Raw genomic sequence first — 18,156 nt, 5'->3', positions numbered from 1 at the left:
ACCCCAATTCGGATTGGGCTTGGGGGGAGCACCCCCACCTTGGCCGCCTCCTCCTCTCTCCCAATAAGGCCCAATAAGGCCCATAGACTCCCCGGGGGTTCCGCTAACCCCCCGGTACTCTGGTAAATGCCCGAACTCACCCGGAACCATTCTGATGTCCAAACATAGCCTTCCAATATATCGATCTTTATGTCTCGACCATTTTCAGACTCCTCGTCATGTCTGTGATCACATCCGGGACTCCGAACAACCTTCAGTACATCAAAACACATAAACTCATAATACTGATCGTCATCGAACATTAAGCGTGCGGACCCTACGGGTTCGAGAACTATGTAGAGATGACCGAGACTCGTCTCTGGTCAATAACCAATAGCAGAACCTAGATGCTCATATTGGTTCCTACATATTCTACGAAGATCTTTATCGGTCAAACCGCATAACAACATACGTTGTTCCCTTTGTCATCGGCATGTTGCTTGCCTGAGATTCGATCGTCGGTATCTCAATACCTAGTTCAATCTTGTTACTGGCAAGTCTCTTTACTCGTTCTGTAATGCATCATCCTGTAACTAACTCATTAGTCACATTGCTTGCAAGGCTTATAGTGATGTGCGTTACCGAGAGGGCCCAGAGATACCTCTCCGACAGTCGGAGTGACAAATCCTAATCTCGATCTATGACAACTCAACAAACACCATCGGAGACACCTGTAGAGCATCTTTATAATCACCCAGTTACGTTGTGACATTTGATAGCACACAAGGTGTTCCTCCGGTATTCGGGAGTTGCATAATCTCATAGTCATAGGAACATGTATAAGTCATGAAGAAAGCAATAGCAGCAAACTAAACGATCATCGTGCTAAGCTAACGGATGGGTCAAGTCAATCACATCATTCTCTAATGATGTGATCCCGTTAATCAAATGACAACTCATGTCTATGGCTAGGAAACTTAACCATCTTTGATTCAACGAGCTAGTCAAGTAGAGGCATACTAGTGACACTCTGTTTGTCTATGTATTCACACATGTACTAAGTTTCCGGTTAATACAATTCTAGCATGAATAATAAACATTTATAATGATATAAGGAAATATAAATAACAACTTTATTATTGCCTCTAGGCCATATTTCCTTCAGTCTCCCACTTGCACTAGAGTCAATAATCTAGATTACACAGTAATGATTCTAACACCCATGGAGTCTTGGTGCTGATCATGTTTTGCTCGTGAGAGAGGCTTAGTCAACGGATCTGCAACATTCAGATCCGTATGTATCTTGCAAATCTCTATGTCTCTGTAACGCCCACGATGCAGTTATATCTCCCACGTGTCGAGGCACGACTTAGAGGCATAACCGCATAGTGGTTTTGTCGCAAAAAGGGTCATCTTCACACAATCCCATGTAATGAACAAGAATGGGATAAAGAGTTGGCTTACAATCGCCACTTCACACAATACATAAATATAAATCATACATCATCCAAAAATACACACATATAGACCGACTACGGTCAAGATCCAAATGAAACTAAGATAACCCCAAATGCTAGATCCTCGATCGTCCCAACTGGGCTCCACTACTGATCATCAGGAAAAGACACATAGTAACGACCACGTTCCTCATCGAACTCCCACTTGAGATCGATCCCATCATCTGCACTGGCATCGTCGGCACCTGCAACTGTTTTGGTAGAATCTGTGAGTCACGAGGACTCAGCAATCTCACACCCGCGAGATCAAGTCTATTTAAGCTTATAGGAAAGGATGGTGTAATGAGGTGGAGCTGCAGCGGCAAAAAGCATATATGGTGGCTAACATACGCAAAAGAGAGCGAGAAGAGAAGCAACGGAACGGACGTCCTCTAGCAATGACAACGAAGTGATCCTGAACTCCTACTTACGTCATACATAACTCAAACCGTGTTCACTTCCCGGACTCCGCCGAGAAGAGACCATCATGGCTACGCACACAAGTTGATGTATTTTAATTGGGTCAAGTGACAAGTTCTCTACAACCGGACATTAACAAATTCCCATCTGCCTCATAACCGCGGGCACGGATTTCGAAAGATAATACCCTGCAGGGGTGTCCCAACTTAGCCCATCATAAGCTCTCACGGTCAACGAAGGATAAACCTTCTCCCGGAAAGACCCGATCAGTCTCGGAATCCCGGTTTACAAGACATTTCGACAATGGTAAAACAAGACCAGCAAAGCCGCCCGAATGTGCCGACAAATCCCGATAGGAGCTGCACATATCTCGTTCTCAGGGCACACCGGATAAGTCAAGCTATGAGTAAAACCAGACCTCGAGTTTCCCCGAGGTGGCCCCGCAGGCTGCTCGGTTCGGACCAACACTCGAAGGAGCACTGGCCCGGGGAGGGTTAAAATAAAGATGACCCTCGGGCTCGCGAAAACCCGGGGGAAAAAGGCTTAGGTGGCAAATGGTAAAACCAAGGTTGGGCCTTGCTGGAGGAGTTTTATTCAAGGCGAACTGTCAAGGGGGTCCCATAAATCACCCGACCGTGTAAGGAACGCAAACCCAAGGAACATAATCCCGTTATAACAGAAACTAGGGCGGCAAGAGTGGAACAAAACACCAGGCATAAGGCCGAGCCTTCCACCCTTTACCAAAATATATAGATGCATTAATTAAATAAGAGATATTGTGATATCCCAACATATCCATGTTCCGACATGGAACAAACTTCAACTTCACCTGCAACTAGCAACGCTATAAGAAGGGCTGAGCAAAAGCGGTAACTTAGCCAAACAACGGTTTGCTAGGAAAGGATGGTTAGAGGCTGACATGGCAATATGGGAGACATGATATAGCAGGTGATAGGTAGCGCAGCATGGCAATAGAGCGAACAACTAGCAAAGCAAAGATAGAAGTGATTTCGAGGGGTGGTCATCTTGCCTGCAAGGTTCTCAGAGTTGTCGAAAGCTTGATCCTCGTAAGCGTACTCAACAGGTTCCTCGTTCACGAACTCGTCTCCCGGCTCTACCCAAGACAAGAACACAAGCAACGGAACCACAATCAATCACGAGAAATGCACAAGCAACATGATGCAAAACATGTAAGATATGCGAGATATGATATGCGATGCATATGCGTGCTCCGGAAGGAAAAATGATGAACAAGGCAGTAACTTGGCAAACCAATCATGCCACTGGAAAGATGAGATGATTTCGGTCGAAATCGATATAAAGATCACCAGAAACGGATGCACGGTTTGCAAATGGCAAGCAAAACAAGAATGACACGCTTTGCTTATAACTGCACCAACTTACAGCTCCACCGTTCAATATAAATACGTATCCGGTTTGTGACTTAGAGTCATCCGGATCAGTGTCAAAGCTGGCATCGACGTAACCATTTACGACGAGTTCTTTGTCACCTCCATAAACGAGAAACATATCCTTAGTCCTTTTAAGGTATTTTAGGATGTTCTTGACCGCTGTCCAGTGATCCACTCCAGGATTACTTAGGTACCTCCCTGCTAAACTAATAGCAAGGCACACATCAGGTCTGGTACACAGCATTGCATACATGATAGAACCTATGGCTGAAGCATAGGGAATGACTTTCATTTTCTCTCTATCTTCTGCAGTGGTCGGTCATTGAGTCTCACTCAACTTCACACCTTGTAACACAGGCAAGAACCCTTTCTTTGCTTGATCCATTTTGAACTTCTTCAAAACTTTATCAAGGTATGTGCTTTGTGAAAGTCCAATTAAGCGTCTTGATCTATCTATATAGATCTTGATGCCCAATATATAAGCAGCTTCACCGAGGTCTTTCATTGAAAGCTCTTATTCAAGTATCCTTTTATGCTATCCAGAAATTCTATATCATTTCCAATCAACAATATGTCATCCACATATAATATTAGAAATGCTATAGAGCTCCCACTCACTTTCTTGTAAATACAGGCTTCTCCAAAAGTCTGTATAAAACCATATGCTTTGATCACACTATCAAAACGTTTATTCCAACTCCGAGATGCTTGCACCAGTCCATAAATGGATCGCTGGAGTTTGCACACTTTGTTAGCATCCTTTGGATTGATAAAACCTTCGGGTTGCATCATATACAACTCTTCTAGAAATCCATTCAGGAATGCAGTCTTTACATCCATTTGCCAAATTTCATAATCATAAAATGCAGCAATTGCTAACATGATTCGGACAGACTTAAGCATCGCTACGGGTGAGAAGGTCTCATCGTAGTCAACTCCTTGAACTTGTTGAAAACCTTTCGCAACAAGTCGAGCTTTGTAGATAGTAACATTACCGTCAGCGTCAGTCTTCTTCTTGAAGATCCATTTATTCTCAATGGCTTGCCGATCATCGGGCAAGTCAACCAAAGTCCACACTTTGTTCTCATACATGGATCCCATCTCAGATTTCATGGCCTCAAGCCATTTTGCGGAATCTGGGCTCATCATCGCTTCCTCATAGTTCGTAGGTTCGTCATGGTCAAGTAACATGACCTCGTGAACTGGATTACGGTACCACTCTGGTGCGGATCTTACTCTGGTTGACCTACGAGGTTCAGTAGTAACTTGATCTGAAGTTACACGATCATCATCATTAGCTTCCTCACTAATTGGTGTAGAAGTCACAGGAACTGATTTCTATGATGAACTACTTTCCAATAAGGGAGCAGGTACAGTTACCTCATCAAGTTCTACTTTCCTCCCACTCACTTCTTGCAAGAGAAACTCCTTCTCAAGAAAGGATCCATTCTTAGCAATGAATGTTTTGCCTTCGGATCTGTGATAGAAGGTGTACCCAACACTCTCCTTTGGGTATCCTATGAAGACACATTTCTCCGATTTGGGTTTGAGCTTATCAGGTTGAAGCTTTCTCACATAACCATCACAGCCCCAAACTTTAAGAAACGACAATTTGGGTTTCTTGCCAAACCATAGTTCATATGGTGTCGTCTCAACGGATTTAGATGGTGCCCTATTTAACGTGAATGCAACCGTCTCTAAAGCATAACCCCAAAACGATAGTGGTAAATCAGTAAGAGACATCATAGATCGCACCATATCTAATAAAGTGCGGTTACGACGTTCGGACACACCATTACGCTGTGGTGTTCCGGGTGGCGTGAGTTGCGAAACTATTCCGCATTGTTTCAAATGAAGACCAAACTCGTAACTCAAATATTCTCCTCCACGATCAAATCACAGAAACTTTATTTTCTTGTTACGATGATTTTCCACTTCACTCTGAAATTCTTCGAACTTTTCAAATGTTTCAGACTTATGTTTCATCAAGTAGATATACCCATATCTGCTCAAATCATCTGTGAAGGTTAGAAAATAACGATACCCGCCGCGAGCCTCAATGTTCATTGGACCACATACATCAGTATGTATGATTTCCAATAAATCTGTTGCTCGCTCTATTGTTCCGGAGGACTGAGTTTTAGTCATCTTGCCCATGAGGCATGGTTCGCAAGCACAAAGTGATTCATAATCAAGCAATTCCAAATATCCATCAGAATGGAGTTTCTTCATGCGCTTTACACCAATATGACCCAAACGGCAGTGCCACAAATAAGTTGCACTATCATTATCAACTCTGCATCTTTTGGCTTCAATATTATGAACATGCGTGTCACTACTATCGAGATTCAACAAAAATAGACCACTCTTCAAGGGTGCATGACCATAAAAGATATTACTCATATAAATAGAACAACCATTATTCTCGGATTTAAATGAATAACTGTCTCGCATCAAACAAGATCCAGATATAATGTTCATGCTTAACGCTAGCACCAAATAACAATTATTCAGGTCTAAAACTAATCCCGAAGGTAGATGAGGTAGCGTGCCGACAGCGATCACATCGACTTTGGAACCATTTCCCACGCGCATCGTCACCTCGTCCTTAGCCAATCTTCGCTTAATCCGTAGTCCCTGTTTCGAGTTGCAAATATAAGCAACAGAACCAGTATCAAATACCCAGGCACTACTGCGAGCATTAGTAAGGTACACATCAATAACATGCATATCACATGTACCTTTGTTCATCTTGCCATCCTTCTTATCCGCCAAATACTTGGGGCAGTTTCGCTTCCAGTGACCAGTCCCTTTGCAGTAGAAGCACTTAGTCTCAGGCTAAGGACCAGACTTGGGCTTCTTCACTTGAGCAGCAACTTGCTCGCCGTTCTTCTTGAAGTTCCCCTTCTTCCCTTTACCTTTTTTCTTGAAACTGGTGGTCTTGTTGACCATCAACACTTGATGCTCCTGCTTGATTTCTACCTCCGCAACCTTTAGCATTGCGAAGAGCTCGGGAATTGTCTTATCCATCCCTTGCATATTATAGTTCATCACGAAGCTCTTGTAGCTCGGTGGCAGTGATTGAAGAACTCTGTCAATGACACTATCATCAAGAAGATTAACTCCCACCCGAGTCAAGTGGTTGTGGTACCCAGACATTCTGAGTATATGTTCACTGATAGAACTATTCTCCTCTATTTTGCAGCTGTAGAACTTATTGGAGACTTCATATCTCTCAATCCGGGAATTTGCTTGAAGTATTAACTTCAACTCCTGGAACATCTCATATGCTCCATGACGTTCAAAACGACGTTGAAGTCCCGGTTCTAAGCCGTAAAGCATCTGCAGCAGACCTGGCACCTATCGAGTAGTCATCAGCTTTGCTTTGCCAGACGTTCTTAACGTCATCAACAACATCTGCAGCAGGCCTGGCACCTAGCGGTGCTTCCAGGACTTAATTCTTCTGTGCAGCAATGAGGATAATTACGGACCCAGTTTGTGTAGTTGCTACCATCATCTTTCAACTTAGCTTTCTTTAGGAACGCATTAAAATTCAAAGGAATAGTAGCACGGGCCATTGATCTACAACAACATAGACATGCAAAATACTATCCGGTACTAAGTTCATGATAAATTAAAGTTCAATTAATCATATTACTTAAGAACTCCCACTTATATAGACATCCCTCTAATCATCTAAGTGATCACGTGATCCAAATCAACTAAACCATGTCCGATCATCACGTGAGATGGAGTAGTTTTCAATGGTGAACATCACTATGTTGATCATATCTACTATATGATTCACGCTCGACCTTTCGGTCTCAGTGTTCCGAGGCCATATCTGCATATGCTAGGCTCGTCAAGTTTAACCCGAGTATTCTGCGTGTGCAAAACTGGCTTGCACCCGTTGTATGTGAACGTAGAGCTTATCACACCCGATCATCACGTGGTGTCTCGGCACGACGAACTTTCGCAATGTTACTCAGGGAGAACACTTGTACCTTGAAATTTAGTGAGAGATCATCTTATAATGCTACCGCCGAACTAAGAAAAATAAGATGCATAAAGGATACACATCACATGCAATCAATATAAGTGATATGATATGGCCATCATCATCTTGTGCCTTTGATCTTCATCTCCAAAGCACCGTCATGATCACCATCATCACCGGCGCGACACCTTGATCTCTATCGTAGCAGCGTTGTCGTCTCGCCGACTATTGCTTCTATGACTATCGCTACCGCTTAGTGATAAAGTAAAAACAATTACACGGCGATTGCATTGCATACAATAAAGCGATAACCATATGGCTCCTGCCAGTTGCCGATAACTCTATTACAAAACATGATCATCTCATACAATAAAATTTAGCATCATGTCTTGACCATATCACATCACAACAGGCCCTGCAAAAACAAGTTAGACGTCCTCTACTTTGTTGTTGCAAGTTTTACATGGCTGCTACGGGCTGAGCAAGAACCGTTCTTACCTACGCATCAAAACCACGACGATTTTTCGTCAAGTGTGTTGTTTTAACCTTCAACAAGGACCGGGCGTAGTCACACTCGATTCAACTAAAGTTGGAGAAACTGACACCCGCCAGACACCTGTGTGCAAAGCACGTTGGTAGAACCAGTCTTGCGTAAGCGTACGCGTAACGTCGGTCCGGGCCGCTTCATCCAACAATACCGCCGAATCAAAGTATGACATGCTGATAAGCAGTATGACTATTATCGCCCACAACTCTTTGTGTTCTACTCGTGCATATAACATCTACGCATAGACTTGGCTCGGATGCCACTGTTGGGGAACGCAAGTAATTTCAAAAAAATTCCTACGCACACGCAACATCCATCTAGGTGATGCATAGCAATGAGAGGGGAGAGTGTTGCCCACGTACCCTCGTAGACCGAAAGCGGAAGCGTTATGACAACGCGGTTGATGTAGTCGTACGTCTTCACGATACGACCGATCCTAGTACCGAAAGTACGACACCTCCGCGATCTGCACACATTTAGCTCGGTGACGTCCCACGAACTCTAGACCCAGCTGAGGTCGAGGGAGAGTTTCGTCAGCACGACGACGTGATGACGGTGATGATGAAGTTACCGACGCAGGGCTTCGCCTAAGCACTACAACGATATGACCGAGGTGGAAATCTGTGGAGGGGGCACCGCACACAGCTAAACAATCAACTTGTGTGTCTATGTGGTGCACCCTTCCCCCGTATATAAAGGAGTGGAGGAGGGGGGTCGGCCCTCTCATGGTGCGCCCAAGGGGGGAGTCCTACTCCCGGTGCGAGTACGATTCCCCATTCCGTAGTTGGAGTAGGAGAAGAAGGAAGGAGGAGGGAGGGAGAAGGAAAGGGGGCCGGCCCCCCACCCCAATTCGGATTGGGCTTGGGGGAGCGCCCCGACCTTGGCCGCCTCCTCCTCTCTCCCACTAAGGCCCAATAAGGCCCATAGACTCCCCGGGGGGTTCTGGTAACCCCCCGGTACTCCGGTAAATGCCTGAACTCACCCGGAACCATTCTGATGTCCAAACATAGCCTTCCAATATATCGATCTTTATGTCTCGACCATTTCGAGACTCCTTGTCATGTCCGTGATCACATCCGGGACTCCGAACAACCTTCGGTACATCAAAACACATAAACTCATAATACCGATCGTTATCGAACGTTAAGCGTGCGGACCCTACGGGTTCGAGAACTATGTAGAGATGACCGAGACTTGTCTCTGGTCAATAACCAATAGCGGAACCTGGATGCTCATATTGGTTCCTACATATTCCACGAAGATCTTTATCGGACAAACCGCATAACAACATACGTTGTTCCCTTTGTCATCGGCATGTTACTTGCCCGAGATTCGATCGTCGGTATCTCAATACCTAGTTCAATCTTGTTACTGGCAAGTCTCTTTACTCGTTCTGTAATGCATCATTCCGTAACTAACTCATTAGTCACATTGCTTGCAAGGCTTATAGTGATGTGCATTACCGAGAGGGCCCAGAGATACCTCTCCGACAATCGGAGTGACAAATCCTAATTTCGATCTATGCCAACTCAAAAAACACCATCGGAGACACCTGTAGAGCATCTTTATAATCACCCAGTTACGTTGTGACGTTTGATAGCACACAAGGTGTTCCTCCGGTATTCGGGAGTTGCATAATCTCATAGTCATAGGAACATGTATAAGTCATGAAGAAAGCAATAGCAACAAACTAAATGATCATTGTGCTAAGCTAACGGATGGGTCAAGTCAATCACATCATTCTCTAATGATGTGATCCCGTTAATCAAATGACAACTCATGTCTATGGCGAGGAAAGTTAACCATCTTTGATTCAACGAGCTAGTTAAGTAGAGGCATACTAGTGACACTCTGTTTGTCTATGTATTCACACATGTACTAAGTTTCCGGTTAATACAATTCTAGCATGAATAATAAACATTTATCATGATATAAGGAAATATAAATAACAACTTTATTATTGCCTCTAGGGCATATTTCCTTCAAGGGAATTAGCATGGATTTTACAATTCACCCACGTGGAGCGCGGGAAGCATTCACTGGAGCGCGGGAAGACTAAGTGGAGCACACACACAACCCAAATACCGTAGCCGGTGCCACATGTTATTTATCACACAAGTGTTAACATAAGGAAACGTATGTGTAACTTACTAATCATCGCACACGAGTACTCGCAGACGCATCGTGTGCGATACTCCTAGCCACCGCAAGCAACTAGTTTGCATTTTTCAAAGTTTTTTGTACACACAGAATCGCAGACGAACTAACTGTATTAACCGTCTGTGTTATAATTTCTCATCGCAAACAATTCATCGAGTCGGCTGTTTGCCACGTATCACACACATCTTATTAAGTTGAACCGTTTCTGTTGCATTTGCTAATCGAAAACAGTTCGTCCGAGTGAACCGTATGCCCTATATCACACACACCTTGATTTGGCTAACCATTTATGTTGCACTCCCTAATAGCAAACGGTTCATCAGAGCGAACTGTATGCCGTATTGCACACACATTGATATGGCTGCCCATTTCTGTTGTTCTGCCTCATCGCAAATAGTTCGAACGGGTTAACCGTGTGGCCTGCATCGCACACGCAACTAAAATCTGAACTGTGTTTGATGCATCCTCCATCGCAAACGTTTTGCACCTTTTTTGACGGGTTTTTTACACCACCGTTTGCGATTATGGCATCGCACACAGTTTCGTCGAAGGGTCTCCGATCGCAGTGTCGCGTTAGCAGCATCCTGCAGTAGTTCCAGTTGAGTCAAGTGGTTGTGGTACCCACACATTCTGAGTATATGTTCACTGACAGAACTATTCTCCTCCATTTTGCAGCTATAGAACTTATTGGAGACTTCATATCTCTCAATTCGGGCATTTGCTTGAAATATTAACTTCAACTCCTGGAACATCTCATATGCTCCATGACGTTCAAAACGTCTTTGAAGTCCCGATTCTAAGCCGTAAAGCATGGCACACTGAACTATCGAGTAGTCATCATCTTTGCTCTGCCAGACGTTCACAACGTCCGGAGTTTCTCCTGCAGCGGGTCTTGCACCTAGCGGTGCTTCCAGAACGTAATTCTTCTGTGCAGCAATGAGGATAATCCTCAAGTTACGGACCCAGTCCGTGTAGTTGCTACCATCATCTTTCAACTTAGCTTTCTCTAGGAACGCATTAAAATTCAAAGGAACGGTGGCACGGGCCATTGATCTCCAACAATATAGACATGCAAAACTATCAGGTACTAAGTTCATGATAAATTAAAGTTCAATTAATCATATTACTTAAGAACTCCCACTTAGATAGACATCCCTCTAGTCATCTAAATGATCACGTGATCCAAATCAACTAAACCATGTCCGATCATCACGTGAGATGGAGTAGTTTTCAATGGTGAACATCACTATGTTGATCATATCTACTATATGATTCACGTCCGACCTTTCGGTCTCAGTGTTCCGAGGCCATATCTGCATATGCTAGGCTCGTCAAGTTTAACCCGAGTATTCTGCACATGCAAAACTGGCTTGCACCCGTTGTATGTGAACTTAGAGCTTATCGCCCCCGATCATCACGTGGTGTCTCGGCACGACGAACTGTAGCAACGGTTTATACTTAGGGAGAACACTTATACCTTGAAATTTAGTGAGGGATCATCTTATAATGCTACCGCCGTACTAAGCAAAATAAGATGCATAAAGGATAAACATCACATGGAATTAAAATATGTGACATGATATGGCCATCATCATCTTGTGCCTTTGATCTCCATCTCCAAAGCACCGTCATGATCTCCATCATCACCGGCTTGACACCATGATCTCCATCGTAGCATCGTTGTCGTCTCGCCAATTGTTGCTTCCACGACTATCGCTACCACTTAGTGATAAAGTAAAGCAATTACATGGCGATTGCATTTCATACAATAAAGCGACAACCATAAGGCTCCTGCCGGTTGCCGATAAATTTTACAAAACAAGATCATCTGATACAACAATTTATATCTCATCACGTCTTGACCATATCACATCACAACATGCCCTGCAAAAACAAGTTAGACGTCCTCTACTTTGTTGTTGCAAGTTTTACGTGGCTGCTACGGGCTTCTAGCAAGAACCGTTCTTACCTACGCATCAAAACCACAATGATTTTTCGTTAAGTGTGCTATTTTAACCCTCAACAATGACCAGCCGTAGTCAAACTCGATTCAACTAAAGTTGGAGAAAAAGACACCAGCCAGCCACCTGTGTGCGAAGCACGTCGGTAGAACCAGTCTCATGAACGCGCTCATGTAATGTCGGTCCAGGCCGCTTCATCCAACAATACTGCCGAATCAAAGTAAGACGTTGGTGGTAAGCAGTATGACTATTATTATCGCCCACAACTCTTTGTGTTCTACTTGTGCATATAACATCTACGCATAGACCTGGCTCGGATGCCACTGTTGGGGAACGCAGTATTTCAAAAAATCCTACGATCACGCAAGATCTATCTAGGAGATGCATAGCGACGAGACGGGAGAGTGTGTCCACGTACCCTCGTAGACCAAAAGCGGAAGCGTTTAGTAACGCGGTTGATGTAGTCGAACGTCTTCGCGATCCAACCGATCCTAGCACCGAACGTACGGCACCTCCGTGTTCAGCACACGTTCAGCACGATGACGTCCTTCGAGCTCTTGATCCAGTTGAGGACGAGGGAGAGTTCCGTCAGCACGACGGCGTGGCGACAGTGATGATGAAGTTACCGGCGCAGGGCTTCGCCTAAGCACTACGACGATATGACCGAGGTGTGTAACTGTGGAGGGGGGCACCGCACACGGCTAATAGAAGACTTGGTGTGCCTTTGGGGTGCCCCCCTCCCACGTATATAAAGGAGGGGGGGAAGAGGAGGCCGGCCCAAGGGGGCGCGCCAAGGGGGGAGTCCTACTTGGACTCCCGGCCCAAGTAGGATTCGCCCCCCCCCTTTTCCTTTCTTCTACCGGAGGGAAAGGGAAGGGAGAGAGAGGGAGAAGGAAAGAGGGGGTCCGCCCCCTCACCTAGGCCAATTCGGTTTGGGCAAGGGGGGCGCCCCTCTCACGTGGCCCTTTCTCCTCTCCTCCAATAAGGCCCAATAGGCCCAATACTTCTCCCGGGGGGTTCCGGTAACCTCCCGGTACTCCGGAAAAATGCCCTAACCACTCGGAACCATTCCGATGTCCAAATGCAACCTTCCAATATATGAATCTTTACCTCTTGACCATTTCGAGACCCCTCGTCATGTCCGTGATCTCATCCGGGACTCCGAACAAACTTCGGTCATCAAATCACATAACTCATAATATAAATCGTCATCGAACGTTAACCGTGCGGACCCTACGGGTTCGAGAACTATGTAGACATGACCGAGACACATCTCCGGTCAATAACCAATAGCGGAACCTGGATGCTCATATTGGATCCTACATATTCTATGAAGATCTTTATCGGTCAAACCGCATAACAACATACGTTGTTCCCTTTGTCATCGGTATGTTACTTGCCCGAGATTCGATCGTCGGTATCCTCATACCTAGTTCAATATCGTTACCGGCAAGTCTCTTTACTCGTTCCGTAATGCATCATCCCATAACTAACTCATTAGTCACATTGCTTGCAAGGCTTATAGTGATGTGCATTACCGAGAGGGCCCAGAGATACCTCTCTGATACACGGAGTGACAAATCCTAATCTCGATCTATGCCAACTCAACAAACACCATCGGAGACACCTGTAGAGCATCTTTATAATCACCCAGTTACATTGTGACGTTTGATAGCACACAAGGTGTTCCTCTGGTATTCGGGAGTTGCATAATCTCATAGTCAGAGGAACATGTATAAGTCATGATGAAAGCAATAGCAATAAAACTAAACGATCATAATGCTAAGCTAACGGATGGGTCTTGTCCATCACGTCATTCTCTAATGATGTGATCCCGTTCATCAAATGACAACACATGTCTATGGTTAGGAAACTTAACCATCTTTGATTAACGAGCTAGTCAGGTAGAGGCATACTAGGGACACTCTGTTTGTCTATGTATTCACACATGTACTAAGTTTCCGGTTAATAAAATTCTAGCATGAATAATAAACATTTATCATGATATAAGGAAATATAAATAACAACTTTATTATTGCCTCTAGGGCATATTTCCTTCACAAGATACACCAGAAGATATGGAGAAGACTACGCCATCACCGCATGCGTCGCCCTCGTTTTCTACCCTGTATAATATGGTGCCAGCCATGTCGCGCAAGCGTGTGGGTGACAAAGGCTACCCTTGAAGTAAGGAGGTGGGAGGGTAGAATATGTAATTTCCACACACTATGGCAAGGACATACAATCGTGAAGGAGAGCTGATCGGCATCGGGTGGCCTGCCCTGACACCTCCTGAATCTCATGGGCCTCAATATGACTATCATATTGAGCAAAGGCCTCAGATGCAGAAGCCCATGCTAAGAATGCCAAGGCTTCCCAGTGTTGTCGCAACTGCAAGTTCCTTCAGTGTGTTGAACTTCCATGAGCACAACACCTTCTTTGAAAAGGCCAATAACCCCTTCAAGAAGCCAAAGATTTCTTCAGACAAATTCTGGAGTCATTTGCAACGAAGGTACTACTCATGCATCTTGTATAATCAGGACAAAATCTTTCCCCACAAGCGCCTCTGTTGTGATGCCATGGTTGGATTGCCATGTTTAGAAGAAGCCATTGACTACTTCCGTGACGTTGGCTTTCTCCCTTTTGTTGTTGACAAGGTGCACTGGAATGAAGAACTTATGCTCCAATTCTATGCAACTCTGCACATATCTGGGTACAACAGGGATCCGAAGACATGGATCCTTGAGTGGATGACAGGTGACGTGTATCCTGAAGCCAAAGCTCAAGATATCCTTGAGCTCACATCCCTACCCACTCCTAGATTTATATGAGCCAGGTTGTGAAGCCCATCGCAAGGAGTTAGAGAGCATCTTCTAGAAGCCAAAGCCCAACATGAGCCAAATGCTATCTATGATGAAGCCATTGCCTGCAGATGCTGAGTCCCCACACATTTCTTTGTCAGTGACCTCGAGTACTTGCCCCGCATCATCTACCACATTGTGAGGCATACTCTATGGCCAATCAAAGGGCACTCCTCCTCTGCGAAGCTTGAAGTCACCATGAAGACATTGGTCTTCTACATCCTCAATGGCATCCACTTTAATACACATGATTTCTTCATCGGGCAGCTGGCAGCCTCAGGCATTGATCTTTTTGGCCAGAAATTCTATGCTCCATGGATTATGCGGCTGATTAAGCTTCGTTCTATTATCAACTATCAAGCTTCAACACGAAATCATGTTGTCTTCTTGCCTGACGTGGATATGTCCCATGAAGCCATCTATCCACAGCCTGCCAAGGAACCCATCCGTGAAGACAATACTGCCTTTTAAAGCTTCTCTGCACCTCTTGAAGCCACCCATGTGCCAAATCCTGCTGCCGCTGGTCCTCTTGTCGGTCAACTTCGTCTGCCGCATAGTGCTAACACTGATGTGACCGCCAGCACAGTTTCTCAAAGGCCTCAGAAGCATGCTCATGTGTTGAACGACAGGGAACTTATAGTTTCTCTACGTCAGAAGCATGATAGGAATCATGATTGGATGAAGCATCAAATGTAAAGTCTTCTCGTGGATGTCAATCGGGTTCACAACCTCTCCACCAAGAACTCTTTTGTTGCTCATGAAGCCTGCAGCCGTGCTTGGAAGAGCCTCACAATGCTCTGTTCTGAAGACGATCTCATTGCAGATGGCTTCACGGAGAGATTCAAATTCGACTCCAAAGCCCCTAAATCAGCTAAGTGGCATCTTGCACCTTCCATTGAAGATTCTGATTACTCATCATCCGCTCCAACTGTCGTTGCGCGCGTCATCGATGAGGAGGACAATGCCACTTCACCCACTATGGCTTCACTGCACCAAGACGCTGCATCAGGCCCCTCTGCACCACCCAACTCCAACATCGACCCCGCTACCCCAAAATCTTCACCAACACCTCCGGGGAATGCTTAGACACTCTATGTCTTCATTCCTTTTTGGTCATTCGATGACAAAAGGGGGAGAAGTATATGGGTTGATAGTCTTCAAGCGGGTCTATATGGGTCGGGTGCCTTATTTTGTTAAATCTTGCAACTCTCGTTCATGAACTGTTGGTTTTTGAGTTGTAACACTTAAGTCCAAGTGGGGCATCTGCTACATTTTCTGTTGTTCTCTTTGTGTGGTTGAAATTCTATCTTATGCGCATGAAATCATTCTGCAGACACCCATTTATCATTGTGCATATCATTATCTTCAATACATTCTTGTATGCACTATGATTTGACTTCATGAATAGAGGGAGATCTCCACAAAGCAAAACCTGCAATGTGCATTTGCATTCAAAGGCAAATTACTTATATGCACATCTTCAGGGGGAGCCCTGTCAACTTCATGAAGCCAATGACCACGTACCATAACTTTCACATATTTTATCCCCGTTGAAAACTTCAACCAGTTTGTCATCAATTACCAAAAAGGGGGAGATTGTAAGTGCATCTAGTGCCACCCCTAGTTGGTTTTGGAGTATTGACGACAAACATGGTTGAATGACTAATGTGTTTGTGAGTTTCACAGGAGAACACAGATAGAAGTCCCTATTGATTCGGTTTAACCACCGAAGTTAGCCCCTAAAAATGTATGAAGACATTGAAGACAATGGTGGTTCGCGAAGACATTCGTGTTGAACATAATGACACGTGAAGACATTCGCTTGAAGACAATGGAGTGCGAAGACATAGTTTCTTTCGTAATTTCATTTTCTTCTTTCTTGAGTCATAGGAACCACCGAACTGTCAAGTGGGGTTCAAGTGAACAAAGTCAGAAAACTGACGTGATGCTCAACCCAAATCCTATGTCTTCGAGTGAAGACAATGAGAGGAAATCTTATCCTAAGTTGAATAAGTCAGCTTTACTTGTAGCCCAAGTCAAGCTGCCGCGTGTGTTTGAAATCCGACCATTGGACACGTGTCAGTTCCTTAGTGACCCAGGGTCATTTCGGACATATCATGTTGGGTTGCCTCCTGGCTATAAATAGCCCACCCCATACATCATAAATTGGTGGCTGCTCAGAGTTAGTGCACGGCTTTTGTCGTTTGAGAGCAAACCACCTCCGAAGCCTTTGAGAGAGAATCCTTGCGAGGACAAAAACCCAAAACACCCAAAGCGCAAAGAGTGTTGGCATCACTGAAGTCTTTTTCTGTCCGCGTGATCTGAATACTTATTACACTTGAAGACCGTGATCTTCCAGTCGGTTAGGCGTTGTGTTCTGAGGATCCAAGAGACATTGTGGATCGATAATGAACAAAGTCTGTGAAGGTTTGGAAGTCTACCTTGAAGACTTACCTGAGTGATTGGGCGAGGACTAAGTTACCTTAGCTCAAGGGGAATAAGGTGAAGACGTGGTCTTCTTAGTTCAATCCCAACCTCCCTAACCAGACGTACAGTTGTCACAACAACTGGAATTGGTCTACTAAATCCTTGTCTTCGTCAAGCAACTGGTTCTGTCACTTCACCCTTTACCTATAGTTTAGCTTCATGAAGTCTATGCTTGTCTATTCCATTTGAATTCATTGTGTGAAGACTATCATCTCTGTTTGCATAATTGGCTTCATACTGTCTTCCTGTTCCGATCTGTTCTACCTAGCTGCCATCTGTCTTTGTGCTTTCACTGTATTGTTTCCTTGACTGTAGCATGACTAGTGTAGGTTATCTTCCGCTGCATCCTGTTTAGGTATTATTTGATTATCTGTCTTCGAAGACATTGCCTGTCTTGAATACTTTCATAAAAATTGCCTATTCACCCCCCTCTAGTCGATAACTAGCACTTTCACCTTGCCAGCGGGAAGGCTATGTTTTTCAGATGTTTATTTGAGTTTCGTTAGGTTTTGTGTCCTGCTCAGAAAGACGAGACAATGGTGGCTCCCTGAAGATGGAATAAGGTCCTCCCCGCCCAGCCCCGTGCCGGTGGTGTGTCTAGCATTGTGGGTGGGGCGTGTGGAGATGTGTCTCTGGCGGATCTGTCCTTGGTGGATTTGCTCAAATCTGATCATAGTTCATCTACCTTCGTGTGTCTTCAGTTTGGATCCTTTCGATCTACACTACACTTCATCGACGGCGGTTGCTATTCTGCTGCACTGGTCCTATGGGGCCTTAGCACAACGACTTTTCGACTGTCTATTACAATAAGTTTTGCCCGGCTCCAGTGAGGGAGG

This window comes from Triticum aestivum, chromosome 1D, assembly GCF_018294505.1.
Source record: "Triticum aestivum cultivar Chinese Spring chromosome 1D, IWGSC CS RefSeq v2.1, whole genome shotgun sequence".
Classification (NCBI taxonomy): domain Eukaryota; kingdom Viridiplantae; phylum Streptophyta; class Magnoliopsida; order Poales; family Poaceae; genus Triticum; species Triticum aestivum.
This window is presented reverse-complemented; position numbering follows the sequence as displayed.